Source organism: Bos mutus, chromosome 9 (assembly GCF_027580195.1).
Source record: "Bos mutus isolate GX-2022 chromosome 9, NWIPB_WYAK_1.1, whole genome shotgun sequence".
In the NCBI taxonomy this organism is placed as follows: domain Eukaryota; kingdom Metazoa; phylum Chordata; class Mammalia; order Artiodactyla; family Bovidae; genus Bos; species Bos mutus.
In genome coordinates, this window is record NC_091625.1 from 80,352,033 (window position 1) to 80,371,581 (window position 19,549).

Below are 19,549 nucleotides of genomic sequence, written 5' to 3' on the forward strand. Positions count from 1 at the left end.
AAGGGTGAGCAGATTGATGTGCCTGTGGGAGCAAGATTTCATCCCTCATGTGGTTCTGATGACGCCTTTGCTTACAGTGGGTCAAAGGTCTGTTCTCACCAGGCAAACAGTAAGCGTCTTTGAGAATTAGGACTTCAAGCATTCACCAAGTATCCACTGTGCACCTGCTGCACACCACGCCTTGTGTCTACCACGCTTTCGTGAAAGCGGAAACCATCCTCACCCATTAGAAATTTCATAAGAAAAATCACGTTAAAAATGAAAAATTTATTTAAGCAAGACTTAAAATACATTTAAAAAATTCATTTAAACAAAATAAAAACAAAATTAAAAATCCAAATATTATTTGTGGTAATCACTTTAACAAACTGATCAATGTGTTTTACAATAGTTATGTGTCATTTGTAAACCATTTTTTCCTCCATCCCATTAAAAAAAAAAAAAATAGCCAGGACGTGATTCTATAAGTATGAAGGGTTGTAATGCTAAAGAGGAATTTTTTAAAGAGCTAGTGTTATAATATTTAGTTATTTACAAACAGTACTTCTTTAAAAACTACCTTACTGTGAAAAACATTTCTAGCAGCTACCTTACTAGAAATACAAATATGTGTATGTGTGTGTGTGTGTGTGTGAGAGAGAGAAAAGTGAAAGTGAAAGTCCCTCAGTCGTGTCCGAATCTTTGTGACCCCATGGACTATATATAGTCCATGGAATTCTCCAGCCCAGAATACTGGACTGGGTAGCCTTTCCCTTCTCTGGGGGATCATCCCAACTCAGGGATTGAACCCAGGTCTCCCACATTGCAGGTGGATTCTTTACCAGCTGAACCACAAAGAAAGCCCAAGAATATCAGAGTGGGTAGTCTAGCCCTTCTCCAGCAGATCTTCCCGACCCAGGAACTGAACCAGGGTCTCCTGCATTGCAGGCAGATTCTTTACCAACTGAGCTATCAGGGAAGCCGTGTATATATATATATATAAAATGGGATGTTTTCATTACTGATTTAGTAAGATTTTACAATGTTTCTTTAACTGTTATTTGGATGGAGTGACTCAATATAAAAGCAGAGATTCCTAAAAACATTAGAAAGTAGTACAATGGCCGAATACCATAAAAAGTTTCTAAATTAGTCCACTAGAATATAAACACCATGAGGACAGGAATTTTTTTTTTTACTATTTTGTTCACTGATGAATCCCCAGTGTACAGTACAGCACTTTTTCCAGAGTAGGTGCCTAATAAATTTTTGTTGAATTAATAAATGTTTGTTTAAAAGTCAGCAGTCTCATAAACACTTTAGCTGGTCTCCTAAGAAAGCTCAAGGCCCCAGGAGTAAACACTGGTTCTCTGGCTCTTGCAATTTACGGAGAAGTTCAAGTTGGGTAATTCTGGCCCCAAAGGCTATTTTTAGATCAAAAACTCAAGAAGGATGATACACAGAGAACCACATAATTTAGTCCACTTCACTAGTGTAGCACTGGCTGAGTTAAAGGAGAAATATCCCAAATTTTAATTGCTATTTCCATTTGTTAATTATGAAGAAACAAGTGTCTTCTGACATCACTTCTTAAACCATTTCAATCAAAGTCTAAGAATTTTATTGTCTTTTCTTTTGATCTAACCCCTTCTTTGAAGAAGGAAATGGCAACCCACTCCGGTATTCTTGCCTGCAAAATCCCATGGATGGAGGAGTCCGGGAGGCTACAGTTCATGGGGTCGCAGAGTCAGATGAGCAACTAACACATACCCCTTCTTAACAATAATCTTGCCTGCGTGTGTGCATGCTCAGTCACTAATTTGTGTCTGACTCTTTGAGACCCCGTGGACTGCAGCCCCCCTAGGTTTCCTCTGTTCATGGGATTATTCAGGTAAGAATACTGGAATGGATTGCCATTTCCTCCTCTAGGGGATCTTCCCAAATCAGGGATCAAACCTGTGTCTCCTGTATTAGCAGGAGGATTCTTTACCACTGAGCCACCTGGAAAGCCCCAATCATAGCTACGAGGTATCAAGTGTTTACTGTGTATTGTGGAGAAGGGAATGGCAATCGGCTCCAATATTCTTGCCTGGGGAATTCCATAGACAGAGGAGCCTGGTGGGCTATAGTCCATGGGGTCACAAAGAGTTGGACAGGACTGAGCGACTAACACTTTCACTTTCATTGATACCAGCGTCCACATTCTCATAAAAATTTCACAATGACCCTTAAACAGAGATTACCATTCTCATTTTGTAATTGCAAAGAGACTAGCTGGCCTTCCTAAATTCCCCGAGCTGGTCGTGGAACTGGAATTCACCCAGGTCTGAAGTGAAGTGAAGTGAAAGTCGCTCGATCATGTCCGACTCTTTGAGACCCCATGGACTATAAAGTCCATGGAATTCTCCAGAATACTGTAGAGCGGAGCTTTTCCCTTCTCCAGGGGATGGTCCCAGCCCAGGGATTGAACTCAGGTCTCCCACATTGCAAGTGGATTCTTTACCAGCTGAGCCACAAGGATAGCTGCCCTCAAACCAGGTTCTTAACCCCTAGGCTACCTGGGTATCCCACTGGCAGATGTGTATAAACTACTGGGGAGAACAATGCAATAAAGAGACAAAATGGTTGATGATTTCTTTAAATTTTTGAAATAATGTTGATGTGCAAACACTAGCTTATGTGGTGTGGAATGGTGAAAAGACCACAGGTTGTTGGAGCCAAACGGCCCTGAGTTCAGATCCAGCTTCACCACCAACTATCAGAGCATCCTTGCAAAACCACTTACCCTTTCTGAGTCTCGGTTTCGTTAAGTGTAACCATGAGGAGTGTGCCTGCATTGAAGCCTGCACAGAGTAAGTATTCTTAAAAACCTAAATTCCCTTCCTTCTAACGGATTTGCTAAATTGGCACTGGGCTGATTTTTTTAAGTGTTTGGTTCATCCCTGTAATACCATAATTACAGAATATAATGACACTGCATTCTCTATAACTACAAAGAATTTATAAACTGATAAAATATGAGTTGGAAGAGCCTTTAGAAGCCATCTGTTCCCATCTTTTCCATTTCCAAATCAAGTCCAGAGTATAAAATGACCCATTTCCAAGTTTTTACAAAAAGTTAATTGCAAAGACACAACTAGACTTTAAGTCCTCTGCCCAGGCTCCCACTAACCCCCCAGTTTTTGCCTCACATTACACAGGCATGGCAATGCATGTAATTTTCAGACAATTAAGCAGTATAAAATAACCTCAGTTTAATTGCATCCAATTAACAAACCAAATTAGTGTTTCATATGTACACTATTAAACTAGTTGTCTGGCTTCCAAAAGAAATAAAACACTGTTTCAAATGAATCTAGCATTTTAGTGAACAAAGCTACTTACAATTTAAATTACCTTTCCTATAATCTTCTTTATATGGAATTAGACCTAATCTCCATTTTAAAAGAAATACTCTCTGCAACTATCAGGATGAGAATTACTACACTGCATTCTAAGTATCAAATTTTCCTTCTCACTGTACACATATGATTTTCTAAGATTAGGGTGTTTGTGCACTTGCATGCCCATACACATATGCATGCCTACAGATCCCCAAGCAAATACAAATGAGGGTGTGTCTACATTTACTTATTGCCTAGTTTCAAAAGTCCCATCTTTCTGTTGAGCTTCTGAAATGTAGTGAATCTGCCATAGTGCAAATAATAAGTTTCAGAGACCTCCTGCTTTCTTTTTCAGAGAAAATAAAACCACCAAATAAATCTGTCAAGAAAAAAAAAAAAAAAAAAACACTGCTTTTCAAACACACTGCACTAGGCTACCTGTTCAGTATTGCTGTGAATTAGGTATAAAAGTTATCAATGAAAAAGCAGTATTTTAGGGTTTCCCTGGTGGCTCAGTGGCAAGGAGTCCTCCTGCCAATGCGGGAGACATGGGTTTGATCCCTGGTCCAGGAAGATCCCACATGCTGCAGAGCACCTAAGCCCATGTGCCATGTGCTACAATTACTGAGCTTGTGTTCTAGAGCCCAGGAGCCGCAACTACTGAGCCCTTGCACCCAAGAGCAAAAAGAGAAGCCATCTCAATGAGAAGCCCACACACCATAACTAGAAAGTAGCCCCTACTCACAACTAGTGAAAAATCTACGCAGCAAAGAATACAGCCAAAAAATAAATAAATAAAATTTAAAAGCAGTATTCTAACGAACCATGAAATGAATCATCTATTTATTTCTTAAATACTTATACCTAAAAACATAAATAGTTTGTAATTCTCAGTTATAACCATTTTCATAAGTTGGTGAACTTTAACTATTAGTATTTATGAGTATTTTCTGGAGCAAAAAGTTTTACAGGAGGTTAAAATAATAATGCAGTGCTGTATTTAAAATGTAGTTCAAACTGACAATCTGTCATACCTATTGGGTCATTTTTATCAAAATATTTTAATCACTCTTGTTACTATTTTACAAGGTGCTTTTCAGATGTCCATTAACAGGATGACACAATCATATTGTTAGGCAGTAGTGTCAATCTTTGTTACTTCTCTTTGGACCATTACAACAATTTTACTGCCTCTCAGCTACCAAGATATCCATCCCATATACCCTTATCATCTTTCTAAAACATATACATCATAGTATCACTCCTCTGCTCAAAAACCTAAGTGAAATCCAGCTCAGAAGGGCTGTAGAGCCCCACAGATCTGGAACCAATGTGTCTTTCCAGGCTCACCTTATTCTTTTTCTCCCAGTACTTTAACTCTGCCCCGGAACTCCAGATCAAATTATGCTGGGCCTTTCCCTTCCCCTTTTGTTTACTGAAATCCTACCCAATTTTCCAAGGCCCCAATTAAAAATCATATCCTCCCAAAAATATTTTCTAATCTTTCCTGCTGGGGGAAAATAAAAAAAGTGCTTCCATTCATACATTGCTTTCACTTGTAAGCTTAATAAAGTTTACTTAGAAACCATCTGTCTTCTCTAGACTGTACAATTCTTGCAGTCAGGGATCTTTGTCTTTCTATTTCTCAGTTATTCATTCTGATCTCCAGTATGACTCCATAGACCAAGCTTGGAATATCTCCAAATACTGAATCTTTCTACCACCTAAATAAAATTTTTACATTATATAAATTTTAAAACAGGAAGCAAATAATTAAATGATACAGCTGACAAAAGGGAACATGAGTCCAAGACTACATAAAAGAATGTTGTATTTTAAGAACCTCTTTGCCTTCATATTCTCTTGTAAGTATTACACTGACCACTCATCACACAGAAAGAAAAAAAAAAAAAAAATCAGATCCAAATTTCTCCAAAATTTCTAAAGTTTGCAAACATGTAGAAAAATTACCTGGGAAAATGAATGTTTTAGTAGCTATTTAAAATCATAGTAGATCCAGCTCATGCAGAGCTCTAAAGATTAATCGGTTACTTCACACAGTGACCTTGTAAAGACTTTTGAATTTGCAGTTATTCATTAACTGAATCAATGATGCCAGCCAATTAGTTAACTGGAGCCCCAAACAAGTATATTTTAAAACAAACTACTTATTCCTTAAAAAAAAAAAATCTGTTAGTTTTCATACAACTAACCCCCTCAAACTGAAGTCAGCATATAAAATTATAACAAATTTCCAGGAGAGTCATTTATATGGAGGTACTATGAAAAGACACAGGTTACACACAAGCCTTCTCCAGGTTCTAGGCCCTGCCTCCCAAATTCCCTCTCCAATGAAAGTCTCTAACATGGCCAATGGTAGGTTCATCATATGCCTGGATTTGCCAAGGACAGTCTCTATTTATGCCAAGAAGGACAATCATTCATGTAGTCAACCTGCCCACATATTCTGAACTCATCTTGCATTACCTCTCCTGTTACCCGCCCTCCAGCCCCACTGGCCTGCTTCTAACTCATCAAAACACTGTATATCCCCCAACCTCGGTTCATTTGCATTGTTCCTTCATTGAAGGATATTTCCCTCTCCCCATCTATCTTTTTCTCCTCTTATTTGTTCTGCAGTCTCAGCTCAAATATCACCTCCTCAGAGAGATCGCCTCCTCACTCCCAGACAGGGATGACAGACCTCTTGTTACACATTCCTTTATGTTTCTTCCATAGCACTTATAACAGACCTAATGATTAGGACCGGTCAGCCCCAACAGATCAAGCTCCTTTTGTGATCTGGTTCATCATTATACCTTTGGTATCCAGCACAAGGTCTGACTCCTAGTATATACTTGTTGAATGAATGGATGAATAAGTTGCAACTGATCAAGACAACCAGGGCACCTGTCATAATACTGTCATAATACTCTAAAGAAAGGGCCAGGATTTTAAGTGAATGACAAGGCAAAACACTGGAGGGCCCTGAATACTTCCTGACTTTACATCCAACCATCTTGTTACCAAAGGAGCAGGTCAAACCCCACCTGCTTTCTGCCCAGAACTGTCTTCAGGCACACAAACATCACTTTCATTGCTTCTTTCCAAAGCTACAAATTTGGAGCCTAATCCTTCATTCATTGCTTCTCTCCAAAGCAAGCAGTTTCCTCAAATACATCAAATGGTTAGATTCCAAATTTGTAGCTGTTAGGAAATCTAAAGTTATGGACACTTGTAAGATCACATGACAGTTAATACATGTCACATGTCAAGTGATGGGCAATGAAAGTATATGTTAAGATTAGTGGCTCATTATTTGACCCAGAACAATAAATGACACAAATTATCAAGCAGTTCTGATTCTATTCTAAATGTAGTGGTTAAAACAGTATAGTCCTAGGTCTATATTAATGCTAGTATCCATGATCTACCTCAGAAACCAAAGATTTCACAGATCAAGTAAGCTGTGTCCTCCCCCTGTACACAAAGACCTGGTGTTGCTTCACAGCAATAGATGAAATGCTGAAATATTTTTCCAAATTACTTAGAGCTATCTCATAGCTACAAATACTGATCTATAACCTCCCTTTTTATTAACTTTGTCATAAACAGCATATAGAAAGCAATGCTTTTGATTGTGATCAAATACCAGGAACAAGCAGAAAATTACATGACTTACACAATTTCCTTCAAATAAGCACAATATTATTTCCATAAAGTTTCCCATTTTCCCTCCATCCTCTATGTTCATCCACAGCTTCGAACATTAAGAAGACTGACTCACTGACTTAAGATTCACTGCAGTTTTACTCAAGATTAATGAAGACTCTGCCTCTGTGGTTACAGCAAAGCCATACACATGGTCTGTTCCTTATGAAATCTGAAGTCCGCTGAGTTGACTTAACAAACTACCTCTGCTCCTTTTTCTAATATCAGTTGAAAAGGCACAATACTTACATACCAAGTTTTAGCCAAACTATGGATTCACAATGAATTAATATATAAATACATTAACCAGAAGCATATCACTGGAAGCTTCAGGTGGAAATTTAAATTGTGAACCATTTCTCCACCTACAGGACCTACAGAGAGTACTGCTGAGGCTGGCTATTAACCCAAATGTGAAAATCATGTTTAACAGACATAGGTAATTAGTTGGATGCACAACCATCCATCCAGTTGATCTTAGCCACTTTCCCCTTATTATAATATTTACCACATCAGGTTATCAATATTCCCCATCCTAATGGATTACACTTTCCTCGCTAAATTACATTTTCTATAGGTCTTTAAAACTATTTTTCCTATGTTGAAGCTTTCTGATTAATTTCAGCTAAGTACTAATAATTCAAAAATCTAAAACCAACACAGAAAGAGTACATGTAATTTGTAGCTGCTACTGCTGAAATAAACCCTGCTTAAAAAAAAAATTGGCAAATTCTTAAAGATTCTTCATTTTGATTGAATCAGCATAAAAGATTCAGCCTGATTTTCTGAATAGTGACAAAGCGCCAAAACCTCAAGCAGACACATGTACCATTATTCCACAAGGAACACCTGCAAACATGTTGCTTCTGTTTTGTTTTCATAGTAACAAGAACATTTATCAACACATCTCACGTAAAAGGAGCCTGATCAATCAAAAGATTTTGCTGGCTAATCTTTCAAGGTAGTCAAATAACATGATCTCATTACGTGATAATATACACAGTAAATTCACTTTTATGTTCCATGTTTAAGAGACATATAAACACGTTTTATCTACTCTAATGGTATCTTTCCAAAGACTGCTACAAGGATCTAACCAGTTGAAAATCAGTTACATCTTAATTTGTAGCATCATTAATATATTATCATGCCCCAAATTACACCCAAATTAATTTCACATTGGTTTAATCATAAATGCCCTTATATAAATAAAAGCAGTCTCTAATAAAGTCAACTACATAAAATACAATCACCATCACAGAAATATAGGTGCCAACAAGCAGATTTTGTTTTATACCTGACCGATGTTCATAGCAAGAAACTCAGACAATTTTCTAACAGCTTCACCACTGTAATACAACATTTTCCTATATTTAAGAAATATACTGCATTTCAAACCTAGTGGTCAAAAGGGATTATGACACTTGAAGCACACTGTCATTAAGGAGATACAGGTAAATCCCTTTCACCTTAAAATAAAAATGCAGTTTTCATCTGGTACCATGACTTCTTAGTGTTCCACAGGAATTTTGTCTGAATAATGAAAATGATATTCTTTCTACTCAGGTGGAGGGCATTTCTGTCTTGATAAATTATTTGGCCTATATCCTAAAAATCAAAACCAGTCTATTTATTATACAATCTTCTTGGGTAAATTTTTGCTTTGGCACTGTTATATGGAGAATAAGCACAAGACATTCACAAATTCTAATATATATGTGCTATATATATGATATATGTAATATATATTTAAGTACATATAACACATAGGTGCAAATATTTTAAATAACTTGATTTCCTCAAAGACAAATAGCACCAAACATTACTACATCACTAGAGAAAACGTTTCTAATAAAGTTAAACTGTTTTTTTCTAGGAGGACAGATCATAGCAAACTTAATTAAAATGGATCTTATTAATATTTCAAGTAATTTCTGGGCTTGATTAGGCACTACAAAAGAAACAACTGTACTGAAGAGAAAAATCAATAGCCCTTGACCAGGGCTCTGGGTATGCTAGAAAAACACAGTTCTCTCCTGCCTGACCCAGGTCTAGCCTTTGGGGGTGGGGGAAGAGTACCAATAACAATTTGGAAGTCAACTGAATTATTTTTAACACGGCAAAAAAAGGAAGGAGGAAAATCAGTTCAAATTTTCCATTATAATGAAAGTACCGGAAACAAGCCTTTTTATGTTCATTTTAGGCCCAAGTAACTGTGCAGAGAATAGGGCTTTTGCAATGTCAGTTGCACACTCTGCTTCCTGTGCGAATTCTCAACCATTACAGGTGTCCTAAACCCTCCAGTGAAACCGATCTACTATCAAGGGAGTCCTGCGGTCCCCTCGAAGCCATCCCTACTGCCCCCTACCCCGCACGTATGACTGCCCATTTCCTGCGAGCGTCTCTATTAAGGACCCTCTCTCTTCTCTGCACTCCTGCGGTTAAAGTACCCACTTTTCCTTGGCGTGGCATGTAAAAGCTTTCCCATTAGAGAGGACTAGTTCCTGCAGTCCTTTCTACTTAGATGCTTTCAAGTCAGAGAGGAGCCACTTGAAGAAAACCCTCCTCCCCCTCTCCTTTCCCCCCACCGGAGCCACGTCCCTGAAGGACAACACCAAGGGACACTTCCTGACCTTCTACCCCTTCGCCCGATTTCGGCTGGGAGGGCTGGGGTCGCATTTTCTCGTGTCCTCTGCTGCACTGGATGTGTTATGTAAGACGGACAGGACGCGGGAGGCACATGCGTATAAAGCGCACGGATCTGTGATAACAGCTGGGGTGGCAGAGCAGATCTGGAGTCTCCCCCACCAAATACGACAGACACCACACACACACACACACACATCACCTCCCCCCCGCCACGCCGCTCCCCCCCACCCCCAGCAGTGTTTTCCTGTCTCGCCCCTACCAGAACCAGACGCACAGAAAGGAAAGGCGGGGGGAGGGGTGAAGGGAGGTGAGAGAGGAGGAGGAGCGGCCGCACGTCTGCTTTGATAGCAGCCGGCAGAGCCGCCGCGGCAGAGAGCCCCTCGTTAACCCCCTTCCTGTGGCTGTACCACGTCATGGAACATTCCCGGAACGGGCCAACGTTCCACCCACTTCAGGGAACAGACATAAAGGCGCAGACCCAGCTCCCCACAGTGCACAGCCCAAACACACATGTCCCTTTCCCGGTCCCCCGGCAGACGCACAGACGAACACGCATGCAAGACGCCCCCACCGGTCTTCGCGCGCCCCCGGCCAGCCCGCCGCGCCGGGAGCCACTCTGCGGTCGGTGCACCCGCAAGGCGAGGGCGCCTCCGCCTGAACCTTCCATCGAGACAGTCCCCTCCTTCCTCGCTTCCTTCCTTCTCTCCTTCCTTCCTTCCTTCCTTCCCCGCTGGGGAGGAGAAAGGAGTCGCCGAAATGCCAACAGCCGGCTCCTCCGCTGCGCTCGCTCGGCCGCAGGCCGGCGGCCCGGCCCTCGCGCCGCCCGCCCCCGGCCCCGGCCCGCGCCGCGCGGCCCCCTCCCCCGTTACCTGACGACGGGCGGCCGGCGGCCGCGGCAGCCGCAGCGGTGGCCCGGCGGTGCGCGCCGGTGCACGTCCCTCATTAGTAACCAGGCACATTCCTGCCTCCAGCGCTCCCGCGCCGCCCCCTCCCCCCAGGACATTACGCAAAGCAGCCTCCCCTCATCTGCATAGATCCTCGGCCAGGGTATTCCCCGCATTTCCCAACGCGCCGGACCCCCCTCCCGAGGTCTCCCCCATCCCCGCCCCCTCCGACCCTCACCCTCCGGACGCCGGTCCCGAGCCGGGGGCGCGCGCCGGGAGGGGCCAGAGGGGTCCGGCCGAGGCGATTACGGTGTAAAGTGAAACAAGCTCCCAATGCTAAAGAAGGCAGGAAAAAACACCGCGCCGAGGCCACTTACCGAGCCGAGGGACCTAGATTCCCGCCGCTCTGCTCGCCCGAACGGTCGGTCCGCCCTCCACGCACCCCGAGGCTGCACCCAGCACCCCCAAAAGTCGAGACGTGTAGGAATATGGTTAAGGAGCCAGGAGACCCTCCAAGTTGCTCCGGGCTCCCGGGAACCTCAACGTCCAAGACACAACTTGGCCAAGACTTGTGCCACAGTCACCGGAGATGTTTCTGCGGAGACCCTCCTCGGGCGGGCAGAGACAGCGCTCAGCGGCGCCCCGCTCGCCTCCTCTCCACCCCCTCACCTCCAGCCCGCCTCCGGCCGGCCGCCCGCCCCCGGGCCGCTAGCCCCTCGGGCGGCTGTCAGCTCCCGGCCGCCGCCGGGTGACAGGGGCGGGTGGAGGGCGCGACGCGGCGGCCCGAGCCCGAGCGGGCGAGGGGGATCCTCGCAGCAGCAGCAGCGGCGGCCGCTCACCTGGAAAGTCACCGCTGAGAAGGAGGAGGAGGAGGAGGACGGAGAGAAGGAGGAGGAAGAGGAGGGAGAGGAGGAGGGGGAGGAAACCCCCCTGGTGCCCTTGTTCTCGCTGCCGCGGCGGCCGCTCCTCGCCAAGGCTGAGCGTGTCTGGTGGGGGGTGTCTGGTAGCATTTCCTTAAGGACAGAGGGAGGGCGGGTGCGGAGGGAGGGAAGCGATCCCGACCGCCTGCCCAGGCTCCTCTTTCCTTTTATTTATTTTTCTGACACTGTACGGAGATGGGCCCGGGGCAGGGGCCACCGGGCTCGGGAGGGAGCCGCGAGGCCCGGGCCGCAGCCGTCTGCGTGCGGGAGCCGCAGCGGCCGCCTCCCCTCCCGGTCTGTGGACGCACCGGGTTATTCCTGGCAGCGCCTCCCCGAACAGAAGTTACTAGGAGGAGTGCGCGGCGAGGGCGGGCGGGGGGGGAGGCGGAGAGAGGGAGGGAGGAAGAGGGAGAGACTCAGCCAGCGACGTCATCGGATCCCCCAGCGCGTCCCAGGGAGGGAGGCTGAACCAGAAAAACCAGTCTGGAGCCGGCGAGCGGAGTGGGTTGAGCGGCTCGCGGGGCGACGGGGCAGGGAGGCGACCGCTAGGGCAGGGCCGGGCCCCCGCGCGGCCGCTCCGGGCGGGAAGACCGCGGCCGCGCTCTTGCTCGCTTGGATCGGGGATCTCCCCCGGAGGGCTGGTCTCTACTTGTCATGCAGAAAAAAAACTTGGGCGTCTCTGGGAGCCTGAGAATTTCCTTTAGGGATGTGGAAACCTCCTCTCCCCACCCCCATCTTCCCTATTTCCCAGATGCTGGTTCCCGGTCTTGAACACGCACGGGATTTACAGAATAATGAGTATTGTCTTGGACGATTCTGGCCGGTTCCATCCTCTGATCCCTTTCCCTCACCCCGCCTCTGCTACTCACATTTCTGTTATCGGTCAAGAAAAACAAAATCAGACTGTAGCTGCTGGCTGCGTTTCTGGAGCTTAGCAAAATGTATTAGTAGCACTTTCCTTGCCCGCCCGCCCCCACCCCCCGCGGAAGCACGAACTTTTCAGGCGCCCGAAATGCCCCAACTGCCTTCCCTGAGGTCACTCACCAGGGCGCCCTGGGCGCACCCAGTTCGGGGAACGCGGCCCGCCCCGCCGGGGTATTCAAATCGGCTGGGGCAGCGGCGCAGGGAGCAGCTGGCGGCTTCCTGGTGGGCCGAGCTGGGACCTGGGGCGAGCGGCCGCCCCTAGCCTGCGCGAGTCCCTTCCTCGGAAGGGACGCGAGTGAAATCACACGCAGCTCAAGGAGAGCGGGGCCGGGGGCGGGGGAATCCCAGGCGAGTAGGCGCCGGGGCTCTGGGCTTCCTCCCCGGCCCGGCGACACCCCGGGAGACACCGGGGCTCCCTCGAGCCGCTAGCCTGCTCGTGTGGACTCATGTACATCCTCGAGGGGGAGGTTCCCTGCAGGCCGCGGCGGCTGGAGAGCCGCGAGAGGCCGTCGGGCCGGGCGGATGCCCCGAGCGCCTCCTCCGGGTGGTCTCCGGACCCGGCGGGGACCGCGCACAGCCCCTCCTGGGCGGCCGAGCAGAGCCGAGTGCCCGGGCGCCGCGGGCCCCAGCCGCCCTCCCCACCCCGCGGCCGCGCCGCCGCCCTGCCCCGGGCGGAGTAAACAAGAGACGCGCAAGATTTGACCTGGCGCGACCCGGATTTCTGGCCGGGGTTCCCCCTGAGCAGGTGACTCCGTGGGAGGGGTGGAAATTAGTCTCTGGAATTCCGGGCCAAATACATTCACTGTGGTTCAGCTTTTAAGGCAGGTATTTCACCGACAACTGCGGACTGTTTTGCGTCTCAAGTTTCAGATTTCGCGGAAAGGGACCAAATGTCAAGGCATATCAAATATTCCCTTCCCTTTTCATTAAAAGAGAGTGCATTAATAGGACAGCCCCTTTAATGACTGCAAGCACTGCCGGTTTCGTTTTTGTTTTGTTTTGTTTTTCTTTTCGACGTATAATCAGTGCATTTCTGAGGTTCCGGTGCAAGGACGACATAGCCCTGAAGGCCGCTTCTGCACCGTCAAACGGTAATACATTTTTTTATCGATATTTTTTTAAAGGAGAAAAATCTGAACGATTTGTAAAAAGTTTCACTGTGTCCTTTGAAAATGAGTTCATTTAAATTCAGGGCCTACTTCCACTGAAGCGGCTTCTCCTTTCATTGTATAAGTTCTTTAACGTTCTGCCTTTCTTGACTTAACTTGAAGCACCTAATAAAAACTCCCGATCATCATTTTCTCTTAAATGTATGCCATTGCATTTTTAGACATCCGTTTAATACGCAAAACATGATTTTTGAAAATATTTTTCACTGTCAAACCCACCTGCTACATACTCCCAGAACCCATTTTATTTAATTGCTTAATAGAGATTAAGCAGTTTCTTTAAGAATCCAAATTTCTTTCACACACAACAGCAGCTGCCCAAGCTCCCAGAAGCTAAGCAAGGAAAGTAGCAAGCAGTGTTTTGCGTCACAAGAATAAATGTTAGTTGAAATCTTAAAAGTCTGTTTTAAAGGACTAGATTAAATGGTATAATGTGAATATTAGGATACTTAGGTAATTAGTTTACTTTTTTTAAAGCAAATACACATGAGTTTTGATGACCTAAGTGGACCCCTAAAGACAGTCTTTAGTCAAACTTTTGTCCCCAAATCATCAGACACTAAAGATGATAGCCTGAACTGAGTTGAAGCACAAGTAAAAATACTTATGAATATGTGTACACTGGGTGACATCCCCTCTGGTAGGAAGAATCACTGTCTTCAAGTAAAAGCATCCCTGTCTCCAGCCGCTAATGCTAAGACATGTCTGTCTAGTTACTTCTATTTAAGGGCAATATGGCAACAGAAAAAGTCCTCTCCCCAGAGAACTTCAAAGTCAAAACCAAAACTGGCCTTGGTAAACTGTGCACTCAGCCCTGAGAAGTGCTATAGTAAGTGAGGTTGGCTAGGGCAGAGCTTGACCCTGCCTGGACACCCACATGGAGCATCACAACAAGGTAGGAACTTTCTTTTCATTCCTTGTCTTTCTTCTTACTTCTCAGGTTCAAAGGAAAGGAAAATCTGGTAATCTGGATTATGAGATATTAAGAAAGTAAAATAATGCCGCATGGCAGTAGGGTATTTTTTTCGAGTCAGAAATCACTTCAAACTGAAAGCGTGTTTTTTTTTTTTTTTTTAAACTTTCACTGCACTGGTTCTTAGTTGCAACACGTGGGATCTAGTTCCCCAACCAGGGATCAAACCTGGACCACCTGCATTAGGAGCAAAAGGTCTTAACCACTGGACCACCAGGGAAGTCCCTAAAAGCACTTCATTCAAAAAATATTTATTGAGTGCCTACTGTGTGCTGAAGACACTTAGGATCAGTGAACGCACGAAATACCTCTGCTCTCCTGGAACTTGTATTTTAGTGAGGGGGAAAGGAGATGGAAGAGGAACAGGATGTAAAACAGCCCTAACATATAAATGGTGGAGAACTTTGGAAGATAAAATTACAAATTAATTACAAAGAATTACAAAGAAAAACAAAAATAGGGTAAAGGGTGGGGTGAGAGGTGTCATGTTTCAGTATTAAATAGGAAGATCAGAATGGGACTCACTGAGAAGTGACATTTCTGCTGAGGCTTGAAAAGGAAATGATTTGGCAGTGGACATATCTGGAGTAAAGAACTTTTCAGGTAGAGGGACCAGCTAAGATTAAGTTCTAAGACCGGAGCAGGCCTGGCGTGTTTGTGGACCTTAAGAGAAACAGTGTGACAGGAACAGAATGTAACTGCCTGTGAATTAAATAGCCTCCCAGGCCACTGTAGGGACTTTTCTCATTCAGAAAAAAAAAAAAAGCTTGACAAAGGGCAGATTTATTGTGTTACCACCCAATCCCACTTAATCTGAAACTTTGTGGGCCAGGAATCTGCATTTTAATAAGTTTTTGATCCTTATCCATTCTAAATCTCAAGAGGTACTGCCACAGAGCACAGTGACTGATACACCCAGTAAGGTAGGAACTGGGTACCAAGAGCCATTGTACATAAAGCTTCCAGAATCAGGCAAGGCCGTGTTGTTAATCAGGACTCTTGCAGTTGGCAAGTTGCAATCCTCAACTCTAACTAGCTTAATAAAAGGACTTCATTGATTCACACAACCAGAATATCAAGGACTAAATTCCAGTGGGACCCTGAGACTCAGATGATATTACCCTGGTTCAGTCATTTCCCCTCTCTCAGCTCTTGGTGTCTCTCTGTTCATTTCCCTCTTCAGACCAGCATTCTGCGGTGTGCTGGCTGTAGTCCCAAGTGACTGTTTTCCTAGGTTAGCAACCGCAGTAGGAAAAGACCTTCCCAGATAGCTCAGGCAGGCTTACTAGTCAAGTCCTTGCACCAGAACCAATCATTGACCACAGTTTCTGGAAGGGTACTATGCATATCGGGTCCATGCTGCTAGGAAGACTGACTTCTTCATTCTTGAGAGCACTCAGGAAATATGTACATCTGGTCTTTTTCCTAAGAAGACGAGTTCAGTGGCCTCTCATGGAAAACCTTCTTAATAAAGTACAAAAACTCAGATTAGGAAACAGTCAGTACCGGGATTACTGAAATCCTAATGCACCTTAGATATAGAGACACAGAGGCTTAACAATACCTCACTAATAATTTACCTACATCACATTGGTGCTCGGATGCTCCGTCGTGTCCAGCTCTTTGCAGCCCCATGGGCTGTAACCTGCCAGGCTCCTCTGTCCATGGAATTCTCCAGGCAAGAATACTGGAGTGGATTGCCATTCTCTTCTCCAGGGGATCTTCCTAAACGGGGGATCAAACCACATCTCTTGTGTCTCCTATGTTGGCAGGAGGATTCTTTCCCACTAGCGCCACCTGGGAAACGCACATTAGCCCTTTCCCATTCTACTCTTTTCCATCAGCTCCTGCCACTCCAAAATAAATTATAACTGACATTCTTTCACTCAACAGACATTACTTGGGGTTAAGTCTTTGCATCTATCGAAATCTTCCATTACAAGCCAGATACAAGTAGTGAGCTCTTACTATCCTAAGCTCTTAATAGGTTATTAACTTCTTATGAGGGATTTATTTATTAAATTGCCTTTCCAAAGTGACAGCTAGCTCAGGACTCAGACTGATTTATCTTGATAAAGCATAAGATGGGGATGATATGAGGAGGGGGATAAGACAAAGAGGTCAAAGCTTGGGCAGGACTGCTATGGGGGAAAGGGTGGAGAAATAGGAAATGAGAGACAGGCAAAACAAAACAAGGTCTTCGGTACCCACTGAGGATGCCTCTGCTCAGGGTCTGTGAAGGGGGTGCCATGATGATCTGGGCTTCTCAGGCAGGAGGGAAGGGGGTGGTTCCAGCAGTCTAGAGTGTAGGTCCCCCTCTGACCTTGAGCTCAGGGGAGACTTGCCTTCCCTCTCCAAGCCTCTACTTCCTCATCCGAACAACAAGGAGATCGCCTTCTAACCACAGATTCTGACAGTTCTGAACTCCTGACAATCCAGTAGGGCCTGAAGGGAGGGAACAAGAGGGGAGGGCAGCAGAAAGGAAAAAATAGAGGAGAGAGCCTATCAAGGACCATTGCATTCTTCGAAAGCTCGCGAGTAGTTTCTTAGGAGAAAACCTCAATTTCCAATTTTAAGGAAATGGACATATTTGGGAGGATGGATAAATAATGGGTAAGGATGAGGGGACAGAGATTTGGGGTTAAACCTATGCATAAATTCATTGTACTGTATGCCCAGATATGAGAAGAACTGTTTCCCATTATCAGCCTTAAGATGTGTTAGGGAAAAAAAGCATTTTTCTTGAATTTATCCAGTGAAGTCTTTTGTTGTTTGTTGTTGTTCAGTCACTCAGTTGTGTCCACCTCTTTGGGACCACGAGGACTGTAGCCCGCCAGGCTCCTCTGTCCACAGGGTTTTCCAGGCAAGAATACTGGAGTGGGTCACCATTTCCTCCTCCAGGGGATCTGTCCCACTAGGGATTGAACCCACATCTCCTGCATTGGCAGACAGATTCTTTACCACTGAGCCACCAGGGAAGTGCAATGAAGCCTTTTATTGATACCTAAATCCTTATACTTTGGCGATTTCTGAAAATAATGACTTGACCCACTCCTAATCTATCTGCTGATCAGATCTAGCTCTTTTTTTTATAGTTTGGACTCTGAGTTAAGAGGAGAAATAGAAGTCAAACCTTGTGTAGTAACTCAGGCCCTTATCTAGAAATTTTATGTAAAATACGGTTAAAAAGCATTATGTCAAAGAGAATATGTGCTAGTAGAGGATATTATCTGAGACCCAAAGGAGAATACTCCCAAATTACATAGATGTGCAGCAAAGGGATTCACCAAGCTGTTGGTTTGATCACAGTACAGTACACGGGGTACCCACTGGTCTCACGCAACCATCAATATGCCTGATGAACTCAAACCATGGAGAGAAGTGTGTCATAGCAATACATTTTGTGTAAGGGAAAGAAGAAATCCAGGATTGTTTAGAAAGATTTCCACAAGAGAAAATTAAAATCATTTTTTAAATATTTTGTATCTAAGAGGATTGATTCAATTATTTGAAAAGTCTGTGTATATAGGTAAGACCATTCTCATTGATTTTTCATATGGTATAGCAGTATTACAAAGCTAATTATTTGGTTTCTATCTTTTAAAAAAAATTTCATGGAGGAGTATTTATTTAGTATGTCATTTTCCATTGACATTCTTACCTATGTACATGAATATGTCAGAAGGCTCTGTCCCAGCAAACTGACATACTCCATGTCCCCATAGTGCCTCTCATTTTATCTGCCATTGTTTTCTAATCATTTCTCCTCATCTAGACTACGGAATCCTCAATTAGTTGAGACTGCGTGAACTATGCATTGGGGTGAATAAATACAATGAATTTTAAAGTTAGGGTTTTATCCCTGCCTTCTTACTTTTCCTGGCCGCTGCGTACAAGCCATGGCACAGCCTTAGCTAAATAAAATCTCATATAATGACACAGACAGGGTCAGATTTAAAACAGATCTACATTAAAAAGAACTATATGTGCTTTGGGGAAGCAGCTTGTTCAGATGTGGATCTTAGATCTGTTCTTTAAGGCAATTATTACTTTCCATCAATTAAAGATTTTGTGCTGGATATTAGGCATGCCTGACAAAGTACCAGGGTTACTGAACACCACGCACATAGACCAGACCTTGAAGGATACAACAGCCAGTATTACTTTAAATTTAGGTACACAAAATGAACAAATTGTGTGATTGCTTTTTGCATATATACATATATATGCTGTGCTTAGTCACTTAGTCATGTCCAACTCTTTGCAACCCCATGGACTTTAGCCTGTCAGGCTCTTCTGTCCACAGAATTCTCCAGGTCAGAATACTGGAGTGGGTAGCTGTTCCCTTCTCCAGAGGATCTTCCCAACCCCACGTCTCCTGCATTGTAGGTGGATTCTTTACTGTCTTGAGTCACCAGGGAAGCCCAGTATATATGTATATGTGGGTCTAGATAGATAGATAGATATGTGTGCTCAGTTGCTTAAGTCATGTTTGACTCTTTGCGACCCTATGGACTGTAACCCACCAGGTTCCTCTGTCCATGGAATTTCTAAGGCAAGAATATTGGAGTAGGTTGCCATTTCCTTCTCCAGAAGATCTTCCCAACCCAGGGATGGAATCCATGTCTCCTGTGTCTCTTGAATTGGCAGGCTGCTTCTATACCACTAAGCCACCTGGGAAGCCCATATATATAGGTATGTACATATGTGTAACCATTACCCTGACCAAAATGGAAAATATTTTTAACACTCCAAGATGCTCCATTATGACTCTTCCCAGTAAATGTACCCCTGAAGTAATCAGCATTCTAACTTCCATCTCCATAGATTAGATTTTGAGCAAAGACATCTATCATCTATCCATCTATCTATGTTTTTTGTTCCAAAAATTAATTATTGAGTGCCCATGTGGTACGCAATGTTTGGTAGCTGGAGACACAGGAATAAACAAAGCAGG

General features: G+C 44.4%; 1 protein-coding gene across 10 annotated transcripts in view; it reads right to left on the reverse strand.

Annotated features, from left to right (window-relative positions):
• The window catches only part of HIVEP2 (HIVEP zinc finger 2), a 219,165-nt gene extending 206,095 nt beyond the window's left edge, over positions 1-13,070 (reverse strand). For 2 of the 10 annotated variants that reach the window (XM_070376782.1, XM_070376779.1), the window contains exon 1: positions 12,571-13,070. The gene's annotated coding sequence lies outside the window, so the exon portion shown is untranslated. Of the gene's footprint in view, positions 1-10,591; positions 10,670-10,983; positions 11,126-11,445; positions 11,588-12,570 lie in introns of those variants that run through there. The other 8 variants (XM_070376783.1, XM_070376775.1, XM_070376784.1 and 5 more) reach the window with 6 other exon arrangements.
• Between the last annotated feature and the right edge of the window lie 6,479 nt (positions 13,071-19,549).